Here is a 17,971-nt window from a genome sequence, read left to right as displayed (position 1 = left end):
TGCTGACATTTCTGAGGTATTTTTATGGTTTGGTTGCCAATAAGACATAATGCAAGCTTGAACTTCAGCTGAGACTTCATCTAGTCACAGTTCTGAATTAGTGGAGCCAGAGACTTTACCGTCCTATGAGGTGTCAGGGACGGCTCCCTGGTAAATATATTCCCTAAGCACTCAGGAAATGCCATCCTCTCCTGGCAGCCTCTGTTCTCTCAAATTGCCAATAATTTTTAAGAGTGCCTTTTTAATCAGCAAAAATTATAAAACACCACGATTGTTTTCCACTCATGAAAAGTATGGTCATTTGCTTTAAAAATGCTTAGCTCCAGACCAAGTACAAAGGGCAAATAAATTCTTTGAGAGTAAGGACCCCCATCCAGTATTGTGTGCAGTATTTCTTAGTGCCCCTTCTCAAAGCTACCAGAATATTCCTCAGTTTCAATTGGATGACTCTCTTTCTTAAATGGCAAAACAGACTGTGAGCTCAGTGAGGATAGAGACTGTATCTTGCTCATTGTTTTGTAACACTTGCAGCCGAAAACAGTGACCGGCACAATACAAGTGCTCAGTAAATGTTTGAAGAAGGCAGGAGAGTTTGGGGTTTGATCATGAACCCCTTAACAAACATCGAGCAGAGCAACTAATGGTATTATTGTGAGAAGATTTCTACATGCATTTCTGTAACACCATAGAGAGGCCAGCACCCCCAGTTTGTCTTTGTGGTGAGTCTTAGGAGTGCCATTTTTAATTTAAAATGTTCTGTGGTATTCTTGCTTTGAGGGGAAAACAGTTGGAATTCAGGAGCACAATAAGAGAATTAATAACATTTCTTTGAAAATACATGCAATTTTGGAGCTGTCAATTTCAGCTATGTCTCTTTAAATACTTTTTCTTCTAGAATACAACTGGGTAGATGAGATTTTTTTTTAATTCCATTATAGAAGTAATAGCCCTGTTTTGGTGTTTTGTAAGCAGATAATATTCTGCTAGTGACTGTCTTTGCAGTAATGCATTGCTCTGAATTCTGAATTCTATTATTTTACATCTACAGCAGCTTAAAGTGTATTTTTTATAAGCAGCAAACTTCACCTCATAAAAATTCATTACATAAGGGCATAAACAAGTGCTTTTTCTTCTAGTCATTGGCAGTAAGTGATTCATCAGTTTTCCACAGAAAACCAATTTCATTGCAGATGTTCTGTAATTTCCAATCTCCCTGAATTGTGGAACCATATCACACAATCCCAACGCAAGGAATGTAAGGATTTTTTTTTCTTTTTTTAAGGTCTGTGCTTAGTCTCTTTAATAGGATTGAATATCATTTGCTGTCTGTCTCATCAGTTTTATTTTTAAAAAAAATTAAGTAGTCAGTCTCCTATTCTTTCCTTTCCCACGTATGTTGCTTCCACACGTGGATAGATAACTGGTAGAAAATTCAAAACCCACAGATTACTTGATGTCTGCAAACAATAACGTATACTCCTTTTTCCCAAGGTCAAACTAGAAATACTGAGAGAAACAAAACTTTTTCAAGACTAAATCCTTTTTTCTCCATAATGTTTACTTTCTCTTTTCAGCCCCACAGTGAAGGAGGAGTGTAAGAGGCTTTCCGTGAAAAATGGAGCTCCCGACAGAGATCCTTGGGAAAACTGTCTCCACCAATACTTGAGTTAAGTTTTGTCCAGTGTTTCAAAAAGTTGATAAATGGAAAATGGGCATTCAGGTATAAAATAAGGAGTTAAGAAGGGAAAAAATGCCTGCAGATTCCATGATGGTCTAAGGCCATATATGATAAATGAAAATTTCTCAGAAATGCTGACAGGGAAAGGGTTAAATATCTCCTAAAAAACTTAGGAAATTAAAGTCCAGTCTTTTTAAAAACACCTCAATCTTTGGATTGAGAAGTTGAATCAAAAGCATGATAATTAAATTTACTAATAACACAAAGTTATGAGGTATTGCAAGGGTGAAGGGACAGATTTTCAAGATAACCAATTCGATTCTGAAGCTGGTCCTTATTTACCCCTCTGCCTTCCAACTGCAGCTCTGGTTACCCACATATTTCCTTTAATGAGTTACATAAGGAAGGCCCATGGACTTGTCTCAGCAGGACAGTTCCATGCAGGGGCTTCCAAGTGTGTTTTGAAAAGTATAAATATCTTCCATGAGTCTGCCATGGTGCCTGGAATTCTAGCATCAATGGATGTCTCTAAAGTTAGAGCATGATTTCTAATTTGCTAAATTATATGGAATGTGCTGCCACTTCTAGTGGCTTTTCTGCTGGCACCAGGCAGAGACCAGAGGGAGCCAGAGAAAGGGGAAGGTTGGTCTCTATACATCCACCCATAAACTACAGAACCACCAATCAAACCTAGTTTATCTCCTCACCCCCTGTGCTCCCCGATTATTGCACATTGCCTCTTTTTACTCACTGTCCTTCAAGTACGTTTTAAATCGGCTTCTCCTTTATACAACCTGAAATTGGAAGTCATAGGAACAATTAAACATAGGCTTCCTCTCCATCCAACTCAGACAAACAATTATTGAACTCTTTCTTCTGTCGACTGAGCACTAGAAATCCAAAGATAAATAGGAGATCAGAGTCTACCAAACGAGAAGATGAAGAGAGTAAATAGACAAAGTGCTTCAGAGCATGGAGAAGTGAGTAATTTATTTCATCGGGGACCTGTGGAGGGCCTCCCAGGGAAGGTGATATTCGGGTTCAGTCTTGATAAGTATGTAGGATATCTTCAGGTGAAACAAACGAAAGGCATTCAAAAGAGAAAAATAAAATTACTCCTGGGATTTAACACATGAGCCTTTAGCATCCAAGTTCAGATGCATAGTCGTTGAATAGATAATCATCAAGCACCTGCAGGGTGCCAGACATTGTGCAAGGTAAGCACTGAGGATGAAAATACAGAGAAAACACAGGACATGATTTCTGTCCACAAGGAGCTCATAGGTTTCCTTGAAAACTATCACTGGGGAAAGCAGGGTCCAGTCAGAGCAGGGGTTTGCGCTTGAGCAGGGCGAAGGTAGGTTCATAACATAAGGCATTGTCTAGAGAAGAAAGCACACATTAATAACCTCAAGTGGAGATCCACACCTTCCAGTGCCAGCAGGGAAGGCTAAGGATTCCTCAGAAGACACAGGGCAGCAAAGCTAGAGATAAGACTACTGAAATGAGGCAGCCCAAGCAACAAAGTTTGGTTGAAACATACCAAAAATTCTTAGCTCTGCTCTGTGGCTACTTTTCGAGAATTTTGTATTCAATGAGAAAAGTATTATACAAGCCACACTTCACAAAAGAGGCAACTAAGTAATTTGTCCACAGTTACAGTGCAGGTGTGAAAACTAAGATCTTTCTTACTCAAAATCTATCCTCTTTCTGTAATACGAAATTGCTTTTCAATTTTATTTCACAATTTCTCCCAGAGGCTCACTGTTCAACTGGTTTGTCCATACCTCCTGTATTACATGGATTTCAACAAAAATCAGGAATGTATCAGAAAAAAAAAAAAAAAGTTACTCAGATGGAACTATCCTATAGAGTACTGGCCAAAATAGAACAGACACTGGTCAGAATGTCCTATTTGAGTAACTGCACCATAATTGAGAAATAGGGGAGATACAATGTATCCTTGAGATACTTAGATACTTGAGAGGAAAAGTACATGCCAAGAATTTCTTTTGACCCAGGAAATGAAGATAATGATTCAGGAAGAGGAGTGGGTATTACTGTTTTCTTAGAAGTCAGCGTTGTGCCTGGTCTGTGGTAGGACTCACTAATTATTAGTGGAATGAATAGAAGAATGGATGTCAAGGGAAAGGTGAAATATCAGAGATGCTCATTTTACCCTACATATTGTCAAAGTCATTTTCTAGTGGTGCTATTTTTAATAGTCATGCCAAGTATTGTTAGGATATAGAGAAATGAGCATTTTCTTATATTACTATAGGAATATAAATTGTTTCAGAGAAAAGATTGGTTATATGTATCAGAAGCTTTTAAAATATGTCTCCTTTTTCACAAGAAATTATAATTCTATTATTTAATACTACTGATAGTTGGAGAGATTTATTTACCAGGACGTTCATTCCTATTTCCTATGGTAAAAATTGCTGACAACCAAAAATTTCCAACAGGAAATAGGTCAAATAAATCATGCTATAAAAGAATATTTAATAACATGGCAAGGTGTTCACTATATATTCTAGAGTAAAAACTGAAAATCTTACATGCAAAATGTGAAATATTATATTTTCCTAAAAATGAAATATTTATGTATATATATTTATCTATATTCACAACAAAAGACTAGAAGAATTTGTAGAAAAATATTGGTAATAGCTATCTCCAGGGGAATTGGAGTAATTTTTACTTCCTTCTATGTGATTTTCTGTATTTTCCAAATTTTCTACAATAAATATATATTTCTTTTACAAAAAGAAAAGAAATTCACAAAAATGTAAAGGCAAGCAACAAAATGAGAAAAATATTTTCAAATTATATGAAATAAAGGGTTAATGTCCTTGATCCTCATCCTTAAAAGAATGAATAAAAAGACATGAAAAGACAATTCTCATAAAAGGAAATAATAATGGCTAAAAAACATAAAAATATGTTCATCTTGGCCAGCAATCAAAGAAATGCTAATTAGAATAACAATATGCTATACAGATGTGACTATTCATTATTGATGAAGTCCCAAATAATGATATATTTGAGGAAAGCAATTTGCCAGTATGAATGAAGAGCCTTAAATAACTCATAGCTTTTGACCCAAGAATTCCACTTCTCAGAATCTATCCTAGGAAAGCAGTCCAAAATGGAATAAACTTTAGAGATGTGCATATCAAGTCACTTGAGGAGTATTGACTAAGACCAAGAAGAGGAGGGAGAGGATTTATACTTTGGTACCAAGACAGGAAGGAGAGAATGGCACAGTGTGCTGCCCACCCGCGTTAAATAAATATGACCCATGTATTAGTCAAGGTTATGCAGAGAAACAGACCAAATAGGATGTGTATACATAAATATGGATATAGACATAAATATGTATTTATATATATATATGAAGAGATTTATTATAAAGAATTGGCTTTCACAGTCATAGAGGGTAGAAAATTCAAAACCCAGGCATGCTGTTGACCCAGGATAGCCAATGCTGCTGTTCTGATTTGAAGGCCAGCAGGCTGAAGAATTCTGTCTTGCTCTGGGTAGGCTGATCTTTTAGTTCTATTCAGGCCTTCAACGGACCGGATGAGGCCCACCCACATTAGGAAGGGCAGTCTGCTTTACTCAAGAGTCTGCCAATTCAAATGTTAATCTCATCCAAAACAGCTTCATAGAAACACCAGGGTAATGTTTGACCAAATATCTGGGAACCATGGTGCCAGCCAAGTTGACAAATAAAATTAACCAACACATCCTGTGATGGAGGGGCTGCCAATGGAAGATAAAGGAAGTGTCCTTTGGAAGATCCTTGTCAGGCACAGACATAAACAATGTTGCTCTGGGGCCTGAAGGACAAAACCTGGTCAGAGTGGAGAGCGAGGCCTTCTTCTGGTCTTTACAGAGAACACAGCAATGGTCTGATGCAATGAGTACTTAAAGAGTCAGCACCCTTTTGATACCTCAAACATTTGCAGCAATGGGAACTAGGAAACAAGGCCCCCATCTTCAAATGGTAATTTGTTATGCAGCAATAGATAACCGATACAATAGTACCTTACAATACTGAACCTGGTTTTAGACTATGCTCCTGCCAAATGGCAATAGACTATGAAAGATTGCCACATAAGAGTAAATATTATTTAAATTTTCTTCTCCACTTTGACATAAATTACTTTCAATTAAGTAGCAATGATAGTACGCTAAATCCAATAATAGTTGGTTTATCATAAAGATGCACATTTCTGGTCACTTAGTAAAGCTACTTAAATGGAAATAATATTTTAGTTAGCTAGCTGGTTAGATCAAGCTGACAACAACTGATTTTTTTTTTTAAAGGCACTGGGTGGTGGTTGCTGCTGCTGCTTATTATTTTCATCTTGATGAACGGATTTCCCATAAATTAAATGAGAATCCATTTTTTTTAAGTGATAAGTTATTTGTTTCGCTGAGTACCTCTGATCTTTTAAAAGTTTATTTTCCTCCATTTCTGACAATTCTGATTACACTGCTGTCATTATAGGTAGGTATTGGTTTACATAATTGGTAGACCCAATGTTCTACTTTACTAAAGCTATTAACTCTTAGGTACACTGGTCTGTTAGAACCTGTTTCTAATCTCCAATGAGAGCTGTGAATTGGAAGGTAGACTATGTTTCGAGATGTGCAGGAACCCCCTGAACCAGAAAACTGGATTTTTATCTTCCTGACCTTCTATTTATCCTTTGAAAAGACAGAAGCAATATGAACTGTGAAACTAACCTGCTGCTTCAGGTTCCTCTTCTTCCTTCTTAGTGAGCTGTTTTCCTTTCTCCATTTTCTTTCAACTTTCTTCACTGCTGAAGTCTGAAAAAAAACTTGATTTTTATAAGCTTACAATTTTTTTCAAAAATAAGTTTCTTTTCCTTAAATTAGTTGGTCAATTAATATTCAATGAAAACAAGATTTTTGATATTTATTGTTCTTACTTTCTTACTTCAGTTAAATACAGATACTTGATACCTGTACACTTATTTACAGCTGGGTCTTACTGAAGACCCCCCTTTTGAAATAAAGTGGATGTCCTAGATGTGAAGTATACCAATTCAAAGCAATTGAATGCAGAAACAGAAACCAACAAACACTAGCTATCCAATTACCTACATTAGAAAATCTGGGGGATGCAGACACATAATTTGGCTGAAGTCAAATCAAGATTTCATCCATATCAACTTCTACTAGAATAATCTATCAATCCAAGTAGGACTTTTACGACAAAGCTGCTCTGTTAAATCATAGTCAACTGAGCAAACATTATACAGCTATGTAAATATTAAAAGGTAAGTGGGAGCAGGGAGGGGGCTCTTCTATTTTTTTCCCCAAATCTTTGTATTTGAGAAAATATTCTTCTTACAGGAGCCAACCCAAGTTCTGTCTCCTCCATTCCAGCCAGTCAGCTCGCCTCTGTGGTCACAGATTTATTGGTCATAACACTCAAGTAATCATCAAATCACAGGCTTGAAAGAATTTTCTTGAAGAATTCCTCTGTAAAATATTTATCAATTAAGAATCCAGAGTCCATTTTATTACTTCCAGTGACTGAGTTCACTGTCTCCCAAGAAAGTCAGTCATGCTTTTGAGCAGTTTTATTTACTTTAAACATTTACCTGCCATTTTGAAATAGTTATGTGCTGGTCATAATTCTGCCCAGTAAAGCCCTTTGAAAAAGTCTAATCTTCCTTCCCCAAGAGAGTCTTTTATCTACTTAAAGTAAAAACAAAACATGGCTCCCTTCCTTTTCTCTTATCTAGGCTTACCCTCCCTCTGGCACAACACCCACACTGCAAAGGGAAGTTAGGTCAAAAGGGTGAGTGGGAGCTGAAATTCAGGCCACACTCTCCATGCTAGGTGTTGAGCTCCAACATGGGGCTGTAGACAACCACAGGAGAGGATGTCTTTTATAATTTTCATGAAGGCACCCCCCCACCCCGATTAAGTACTCTTGCCAAACTTTCCACCTGCAGGACTTACTTTATCTGGAGAAGTGACCTTATTCAGGCACCGATGTTGTATATGTCAGGGAATCTGTGTTCCTTACATGACATGATGTCAAATCTCCCCTCTGTGGTTCTTTCCTAAATTCTTCTATTGCTATCACCATGCCTACATCAGCAGCTTCTCAAAGATAGATTTTTCTTAATCTGTTTTTTTCTTAAAACTTGTATCTGTATATACAATAAAGTATACTTTAATACCATTTTTATTATTCCACAATTTAGGTCTTCAATAGAGCTTGTCTAATTACTATATCAAAGTTGAATTCTTTGACCTGGTTTTCAAAGACCATCGTCTTTGGTTTAACCTGAATTTGGTTTAACCTGAAATTTTAACTCAACCGGTTCAAAACTGAACTGATCATCATTATCCCCAAACCCACTTCTTTACTATGTTCTTTCTTTTACTAATTGAAGTATAGTTGATTTACAGTGTTTCATGTGTACAGCAAAGTGATTCAAAGTTTTATATATATCTATATATAAGTATATATATACATACTTTTTCAGATTCTTTTCCATTATAGGTTATTACAGAGTATTGAGTAGAGTTCCCTGTGCTATACAGTAGGTCCTAGTTGTTTCCCTATTTTATATATAGTAGTGTATATCTGTTTACTATGTTCTTTTAATTGTATCACCATCTACCCAGTCACCATGAAAGGAATCTTGGGCTCTTTTCTTAATTTCCACTTCTCCTTCACTTTCACACTCAGTTGGTCACCTAGTCCTGGTACTTCTACATTTGCATTCCCTTATATATCCTTTCTACTCATGACTCTCCATTTCTACTTTTCCTGCCTAAGTTTAGGTTGCTACCTCTGACTTACAGCCTCTAGTCCAGCCATCCAATATTTTACCATGAGGCTTGCTATCTAAATTTCAAATTAATAGGGCCTTATACTGCTTTAACACCTTTTTTGATGGTTTTCTATTTATGTAAATGGAAGAATATCTAATTCATTTGGCAGAGGTTTCAAAATATTTGAAATCTTTCTGTCCCCAATTGGCTCTCCATAATGGAAATATCATGGACATCTATGGCTGTGTGCTTCAGATGGTTCCCACTGCTTTATAACTGGTGCTTTCTACTTCTTCCCAAATGTCAACAGCCATCATGGCTATAATAACCTAATTATCTTTACTTCTAGTTCATCCCAGTTATCAGTGACCTTAAACAATAATCACTGTTCATAATCCATAAAGGAACTAGTAGTAGGGATTAATTTATGGTAACTAAAATAAGTCCTCTCAGAATGGCACTTTAAATTTTACCATAATTTCTGTCTTTCTGTTTTTAAATGTCCAACATACATGTATCACTTTTACTCTCAGTAGACTCTGTCTTGTTGTAAATGGCAACATCATAGTTGAGTATTAATTATTTGTACCTTTGCTTGTTATCTAGCACTTCGTGATTTTTATGTACTTTCTTACATTTCTATTTGTAGTCTACAAATCCACAGAATGTGGAATCTTCACATAAGGCTGTGACCACATGCTTTTAACTATGTTGGCAAAAACATTTACTAACCATTTTCCCACCAAACTAAGTAACATCAGAGGATTTTAACCTGTGAGAAGTTAGGTCAGAATCTGTTTTAAATTTGCTCTGCATATGTTTGTTATGTTGGAATATTAAGATGGTCTAATGAAAAAAAAAATTAAATAAAGGTTCTTAAGAGCAGAAATCTTACTTGGCTCCTTGTCATCAAACTTTCCTAACAGTTCAAGTAGAGATAGGATAGACCAAAAATTCTCCTTAGGGTTTAAAATCATTTGAAACCCACAGATAGGAGGGTGAGCTGAGTCATATCTAAGCCTAGGATACACCAGAGTATCCAGACTTCCTACATTTTTCAGAAGTGATAGAGATCTGCTGTCTCCAAGCCCACTACTGTCTTGCTTGACCAACATATTACTTTAAACAAAGAAACAAAAACAAACAAAAGGGGGTGAGGGTGCTACCCTGACAACATTCTTCTGTTGGAGAACAGTTTCAAAGTTTCATGGAACAGTTTCATGGTTGGGGATGCCATGAGCACAGGGAGAAAAGATTTGGCTCCCCAGTGAATGGGCAACTTTTCGTAGAGCTTAATTATTGGAGTAAATTAAAAAGTCAACACCTAACTGGCTTCACGTTTATCCCGGAGGATTTAAGCCTCCAGGAGGAAGAGCAGTTGGACTTGTAGCAACTCCTGGGGATGTCCCACAGGCAGACTACTCCAGGAAGCCATAGATATGAGCAAAAGTTTGGGAATCCTAGATTGAAGATGGTGATTGAAAATGAAACCCAAGAAGGCAGTCTGAGCCATCACAGATGAAGAAGAAAAAAACCCCACAAAATCATTTCAAAATTCATATCTTATTTCCTTTGTCCTTTCTATGGAGTGTGTAATTAACATTTATGATGTTTTAATATTATTTGCCTCATTTTGGAAAATGCACGTCTCTAGAGTTGGTTCCCATCATTAGCAATCGATGAGAAGACTGGGGTAGGATTTTACCTACCTAAGAAGACAATGAAACCATCTAATTGTGATCAGTCTGAACCATAGGGCCAAAGTCTTTAAGAATGTGGTTCAACCCACTTGTTTTAATGGTGAGCGTCGCATTGCCTTATCTGAACGCTAGTATTCTTTAAAAGAGTGTTTTTCAAACTACATATCAGGACCCAGTAGGGGTCATTAAGTCAGTTTAATTCGTTGGGACCAGCGTTTTTGAAAACTAACATAAAATAGAACTAAGCAGAACAGAAAACACATTTCCTCACACATGGGAAGGGTAATGTATTAGTCAGGATAAGCTAACCTATATTTGATATCTAAGTGGCTTTAACACAATAAAACATTTCCTTCTCACTGGTATAAAGCCAGTTCAGGTTAGTTGAGCCTCCTCTATCTGACAGCTTCACAATGTACATCATGTGGTCTCCAAGTCAGGGTATAACCAACACTGAAGAGAGAGGTTGAGGGCCACACAAGGAATATTTAAGTTCCAGGCCTGGAAGCAGCTTGCATCACAGCTGCCCACATCCCATGGGCCAGCCCTGGGTCACGTGATCCCAATCAAACTTGAAGGAGTGGGGCACAGTGCAGTCCTCCTGGGCACACAGAAGAGACAGTGGAAAGGACATTTACACCCACTCTATTTACACCCACTCTTCACTGAGTTCAGCAAGGATGAGCTTCTGTAGAATAAGCATTGTACTTCAGATATTTTAACAAATACCTCACCTTTCCTGGAATATTAGACAGCAATTTTCTTTTCTTTTTCTGAAAAGAAGGCACTTTCTGTTATCACTGGGTCAAAAACACAAGTTGGTTTTTATGTATTTGGATTTTCCTAACAAGTTAATTAAACTGACATGTATTGAACATCTGTTAGTGTATCCGGCCCCATGTAAGAATCAAAGATGGAGGGGACAGTGGTTCTTCCCCTTTCTCCATCATCTCTTTCTATATCAGCATCATTTCTTCAATCATGTGCTCCCACTGAGCTGCACCAGAAGCCTGACATTAGAGACTGCTTTTTGCCCTAAAAAGTTGCAAATATGCAAAATGTCCTAATCTGAGAAAAACTGTTACCTTATCGTGAAGAACTTCAACTCTGGTGAAGAATTGCTAGTGGACTAGACGACCTGCCTGTGAATTCCTTTTGCACAGCCTCTCTGTGTAGATTCTGTATCCATCATCCCTTAGTCTTTACAGCCTTGGCACCTGCCTCTAACTACATACTGCTGTGGATTGAATTGTGTTCTCCTGCACCCACCCCCAGCCCAATTCATATGCTGATGCCCTAACCTCCAATGTGACTGTATTTGGAGACAGAGATTTTAGGAGGAAATTAAGGTTAAATGAGGTCATAAGGGTGGGACCCCAATCCTATAGGTCTGGTGACCTTATAAGAAGAGGAAGAGACGGCGGACTGTTTTCTCCTTCAGCATGACCAAGACCACATGAACACGCAGGGAGAAGGCAGTGGGTCTGCCAGAAAGAGAAGCTTTCACCAGAACCTGACCATGCTGGCACCCTGATCTCGAACTTCTAGCCTCCAGAACTGTAGGAAAATAAAGTTCTGTTGTTTAAGCCACCCAGTGATGGTGTTTTATTGTGGCAGCCCAAGCAGACTAAGACAAGTGCCGACCTTGGATAATCAGTAATGATATATAGCATTAAATATCTCCTTCTCTGTGCAGGTTGCTCTCACCTGTCCAAGCAATCTTTCTGTCACTTGAGGACTTTGCAGACACACTGTATCCATCACACTCTACTGTCGTTACTTGAGTACACATTTTCTCATCTACTCAAATGTAAGTTCCTAGAGAAGAGAGATCAGTCCAAAGATAACACCTAATGGTGGGAACACATGAAACCACCATCAGAGGCAAGCGTTATCTCCTTTTGCAAATGAGAAAACTAGCTCTGATATGACCCTGAGGTCAGGCTGTAAGCAATCTGTGGAACTAAGATTTCAACCAATGGATGTTGATCTCCAAGGAAAATTTTATTTTAATAATAAAAGTTATAAGCCTCCGCTCTTCCCTTTCCTCCTATCTTGCCAAATTTTTGGACCTGGTACCAGAACACTAGCTCAGCCCTGAGCACTGAACCGTCTCTTTATTATTTACTTCTCTGCTTTTCCAACATCTCTGCCGCTTAAATCCTTTCAGCTTTATTTGTCCTAGGTCCACAACCCAGGGCCATCTACATTATTGGAGCTGACACTTTGATTAAAACAATGCAATATTGTAACATTGACTGCCTCTGTATTTAATTATTTAACAATGCTTTCCTTAGTGTGTTAGTTATTATAACATAGCTAATGAATCAATTTAATTAGATATAAACAAGTTTATTTTGTTTTCTGTTAAAAATCCAATTCTCTTCTTCATCATATTTACCGCTACAAAATAACAAGCTAAGTCCTTTAAATCACTTAAATCCATGGGGTTTATGCCATCAGGTTAAGAAATTTTTTGCCATCACAAGTCTTTAATTACTTTTCCCACTCATAGTAGGCACTCACAAGTAAGATACAATATGAATTTCTTGAACTATTGCAAAACAAAGAAGAAGAAAAATCACGCTCCTTAAAAGCAAAAGCCTGATCATCATCATATTTTGATGATTCAGATAATGGGCAGTAATATAAATAGACTAATGAAATTAAGAGTGATTCATATTCACTCCCTGGTGCAACTGGCTTCACTAAAGAAAGCACGATGCTATTCTAAGGCTAAAGGAAGCTCATTCTTTTAGCTGAACATTTAAATATGCCATTTTAAAACAAGTGCTTTGTTTAAATTTGATTGACTCTTCTCAAACCATATGGCCTTAAAATATTTATGAGTCATTTTGGGTTGAATGCAAGACATATTGGCTGTAAAAAGTACATTAAAAATAATGCTAGTAATAATCTATAATATTATTTTCAAGATAAGTCTTTTCCTGATCACTGGTAATATCATTTTTCTTACTCTTAGTTACCATCTTTATTTCTTAAAAATGATCCCAAGTTTTAGCTCAAAGATGTTCTCACTACAGAGTTCCAAATAAGTTAATAACCTGTTGTAAGAACAGTGGGAACGAGACAGAATAAATTGAAGCCACCATTCCAATTAATCTTTGCTCAGTTCTAGCTTTTAGGTTTCTCCAGACTCTGGGATCAGGGATTTCATGGAGAAAAAAAAATCAAAATCCCCAAACTACCAAACTGCCCTACCAAATATACTCCCTGTCTTTGGATATTCCAAAAGAAGAGTTCCATGGTGCAAGATAAGCTCCCAATGCAGCACGATAGTAAATGGATGACAGCCTAGATCCATTGATTCTAGTGCTTAAAAAAAGAAAAGAATGCATATAAAGGGACTGGCATTGTTATTGACTTCTATTTATTTTTGTTAGGGTTTTTAGTCCCAGGCCAGTTGTCCCTTAATTGCTCAGCAAGGTCTTGGGTAGCTTTCTGTTCAACCTATATGTTCCCATGGAATGCAATCTAATTGCAAATATTGGCTATCCATGAATCATGTAAATCTCATTCCTTGGAAAGCCACAGGTAAGTTTCCCCACTAGGAATACATTCATTCCAATGATCTGTTATTCTGGATTATTCACATTGCTGCCCTTGTTCAGCCATTCAATGTACATCTTTTGTGTGTCTACCAGATGGCTAATGTCTTTAGCATGGGAAAAACAAAATGAGAAGACACTATTCCCACCCTCAACAAGCATACAGGATGGCAATGTGTTAGGAATTAGTGTGTTTGAATCCTTACAACAACTGCCTTGAATGGGGTAGGTGTCACCATCCCCATTTACAGATGGGAACAACAGAAGACATAAACCTGAACCTCAGAAAGGTTAAATATTATTAAGTCCAAGGTCACAGAGTTAATACGTTACAAAATTTGAGTTCACATCAAAGGTAGCTCTACCTAGTTCCCAAACCTATGATCCTTTTATTATTAATTTCTGCTTTCCTTTATCAGTTTAAAAAACAAAAAAATTACTGAATTTATTTTGTTTCTAAGTCTTCCTCAAAACTTCCCTATTCATTATTCCTAAAAATTGACATTTTACTATCTTGTATACCAAAACTTTAATACATTTGCTTTTTTATATAAAAATAATACTATTTTAAAATATTTTAGGCACTAAAATACCATACAGGGTCTTGTGTCATAAATATGTTTTTACTTCCCCCACTTTCAGAGAGAAGAGGTGCACAGGGACCTCCCCAGATTGAGCCCCATTCTTCAGGCCAGTCATGGGGGTGAAACGGCTGGAATTAGAGAGTGTGGTCATGAAGAAGCATTGCCTGAAGAAGAGCCAGAAAGTACTCTTAGTCATTCTAGAATTTGAGGAGTGATTTTTAACATGCCAGGAAGAAGTGAGTCAATAAGGAAGAATGTAAATCAAAAGGGTAGAAGTAAAAGGAAAAACACAGTCACTTTTATGTAAATTGAAAGATCTGCTTTTGCCAAAAGGAAATTCTGGGAAAGATCTTGCCTGCACATCAGCAAAATGCAGGCAAATTCCCTTTTGTTTTCATCCTTCTGTCAGGAAAACTTTTCCCAGACCAGTGGGGCATGTAGGACTAGAATGGAAACAGGATGGATTGAAAATTATCTTTACTATGAAATCATAAAAGGTACAAAGAGGTAGTTTTTTTTTTTTCTTTCTTTCTTTTTCTTGAGCAATTTTCAAGACTGCCATATGAGCTGGACTAAGCTCCAGGGCTAAGACCAAGCCTTTTCTAGACCCTTTCTAGATTTAAATTGTAGCCAAGAGGTCAATCATTTTAATTTTGTCAATCCTACAGAACCTAAGATTATAGGGAACAAACTGTATATTCTGCAATGGATATTCACCCCATTTCATTAAAAAAAAAAGTTTTTCTTTAATTACAAAAAGTAGTCATTTGTGGTGGGTTTTTGATATAAAATATTATTCATTTTAGCTTATAAAAACATTTTTAGGACTAATTGTCAAACTGACATTTCATATTTTATTACATAATTTCTATTTTAAAGCATGTAATATGAGATCCTTCACCCCTGTGTAATTTTGTGAAAGAGTGTGACCTTTGAAAAATAAATTATCCATGCATTTTTGGAAACCTGAGAAGTCTTTATCAATATCCTTCTAAATATTTTATATGTTTTCTCTAAAATCCCCACTTTTTTGTCAGAAAATTACTATAAAATCTCTATTTCGATAATGGCCCCTGAATTTGTTTTTTTTTTTTTTTAATTGCTGTTGTAACAAATGATCACAAACTTAGTGGCCTAAACAACATACATAAGTCTATTATCTCACAGTTCTATAGATCAGAAGTCCAGGATGGGTCTCACCAGGGCAAAATCAAAGTGCTGGAACCAATGCCCTAGGGATACCAAGGGATGACTCTATGCAGTTGTAGAACTGATATTGATGCCAAAATTCGGCCTCAGAATACAGGTACAGAATTGAATCTTGGAGACAGAGTTTTGGGTGAAATAGAAAAGAATAGCTTTATTGCTTTGCCAGGCAAAGGGTACCACAGAGGTAATGCCCTCAAAACTGTGTCCCCACCTGGAGGTGGTAGTGAGGAGTTTTATAGTAATGGTTCAAAGAGGAGGGCGTGATCAGCTCATGGACATTCGTTTGGTGCTGAGGTAAGTGGGAGTTGGCATCATCAACCTTCTGGTTCCAAGCGGTCTGTGGTCTACTTGCTTGTGGGCAGCATACAGTTCACCTCTCCACCTGGTAGGGATTTCAGTATCTGCAAAACAGCTCAAAGATATTGTTATGTATATCCCTTGAGGGAGAACCAGGACCCTGCTCCAAGGCTGCACTATTGTTTCTTGACTGCTCTTCCCCTGTCTCTGCATCCCCTCCCTTCCCTGATTAGCAACTGTTTGAACCTGCTCTTTGGAACTCAGGGAGGGTCATGGATGCTGAATGAAGCCTATTTCCTTACACTCCAATAAAGATGTTAAAAAAAAGAATTCATAGCAACAAACCTGGAATCTCAAAAAAAAAAAAGGAAAGAAAAGAAAGGGGGGACACAGAAAGGCTTTTGCGCCCAGGAGCTCCAGAGGGTCCTGCTCGGTTTCAAGATCTCTGTTTCCTTACTGTCAGCAGGGGGGACCCGTTAGCTCCTAGAGAAAAACCTCTCTCCAATGCTTGCCCGTGGTCCCTGAACCAGCAGCAAAGTGTCAGGATCATTCTCACACTGCCACCTCTCACTCACTAAAGCCAGAAGAGGTTCTCAACTTTTAAGGCCACATGTGATTAGATTGACTGCACAGAGATAACCTAGAATAATTTTTCTGTCTTAAAATCCTTACGCTCAATCACTTCTGTAAAATCCCTTTTGCCTTGTAGGGTAATATATTCACAGGTTTGGGGATAAAAATGAGAACATACGAGGGCCATTATTTTGTCTCTCATGGCACCTCCACTGCAGTGGAGAACTGGATTTCTTCAGATGAACTAGCTTTCCCGGTAACTCTCTTAAATGAAAGTGGATCATTGTCCTAAATTTATAATATTTCAGAACCAGGAGATACGATCAAGATCCACCTCCTTTCCTTTCTCACTGCCACTTTGTCTTTGTGTGTCCACCCTCATTTAATTTCCCTTCCTACTTTTTTTGCCTATATGACTCTACTATTTTTTTTTACCAGGATTTTTCTTAACTTCAGGAAGCTCCCCTTCATGTTCAGCGTTCTTGAAACCTGCACCAGATTCCCTCGAGACCTGCCTTACCTCATTGGGTAAGAAAAACCACCCAATACTCAGATATCACAGTTCCTGGACCAAATCCAACACATTTTACCCTCATTTGGTTTTAACAGAGCCACACGATAGCACTTCCATTATTTGGAATTCTTTAGTCCCTAAATGCCAAACTCTAAATTTTCCCTCTGATCCTTATTTTGAGCTTCTCATTGTCAATCTTGCACTACCATTAAATCTACTCTTTAATTTCATCCAGACTTCCAGGTCTAACTTCTCTCTACTCTATAACCATTCATTTATGCCCGACTCATTAATTTTTGTAAGACCAAATTCATTCATTCATTTCTTGATCAAGGGTTTATTTAAAACCTATTCAATGCAGATTTTACAGAAAAACATTCCAGTTGTTCCTGATCTCAGAGTTTACAATCTGGTTTCACTTTCCTTCCTACCCAGTCAGATCCCCAAGAAAAGGTTCAACTATTCATTCACAAGTATTCAAAATTTTATTGACTACTTACCTTATTCTAATTCCACTGTGCGGTTAGTTCCCCAAATATAGGTTCCGTGCTTGTCTAAATCAGCTAATTAGGCAAAACCATAAATATTAGATAGTTGAATAAATAAACATGGAAAACCTAAAATCCACTTTCTATTTTTGAATTTCCTGACTTTCTAAATGAAGCTGTCAAGGAGAGACATGACCAAACTTGCTTTATTTGGTGACAAGTGTATAGAGCAGCCTTTACTAGTCCAACGCTGCTCACTAATTCATTGAATTAGTTAACTTACTATTCTTTTTTCCAACAGTGATTACTTCAGAAGTTTTCTGCTCTTTTTAAACTGCCCACATAACAGCACTCTAACGTGCTCTGTACATCACAGAAAAAAGGAAGACCACCAGATGCAAACTCTCTCAGTTGCTATCACTTATTCCTTTCCAAACTTACTTATAATGGCAGCCACTAATTTTTAGATTAACTCCGGTACCCCCTTTAACCCACTTTATGAACACTGCTACTTCCCAAGTGTGCTAT

At 37.3% G+C, this 17,971-nt stretch overlaps 1 long non-coding RNA gene across 1 annotated transcript in view; it reads left to right on the top strand.

Moving 5' to 3' along the window:
• Positions 1–1,679: 1,679 nt before the first annotated feature.
• Positions 1,680–17,971, top strand: part of LOC117196886 (uncharacterized) — a 40,037-nt gene continuing 23,745 nt past the window's right edge. The window contains exon 1 of the long non-coding RNA XR_004477300.2: positions 1,680–16,969. This is a non-coding gene — a long non-coding RNA (uncharacterized LOC117196886). The remainder of the gene's footprint in view (positions 16,970–17,971) is intronic.

The sequence above is a fragment of the Orcinus orca genome, chromosome 17, assembly GCF_937001465.1.
Source record: "Orcinus orca chromosome 17, mOrcOrc1.1, whole genome shotgun sequence".
Taxonomy (NCBI): domain Eukaryota; kingdom Metazoa; phylum Chordata; class Mammalia; order Artiodactyla; family Delphinidae; genus Orcinus; species Orcinus orca.
Note: the sequence above shows the minus strand (reverse complement) of the source record. Positions and strands in the feature narration are given on the sequence as shown.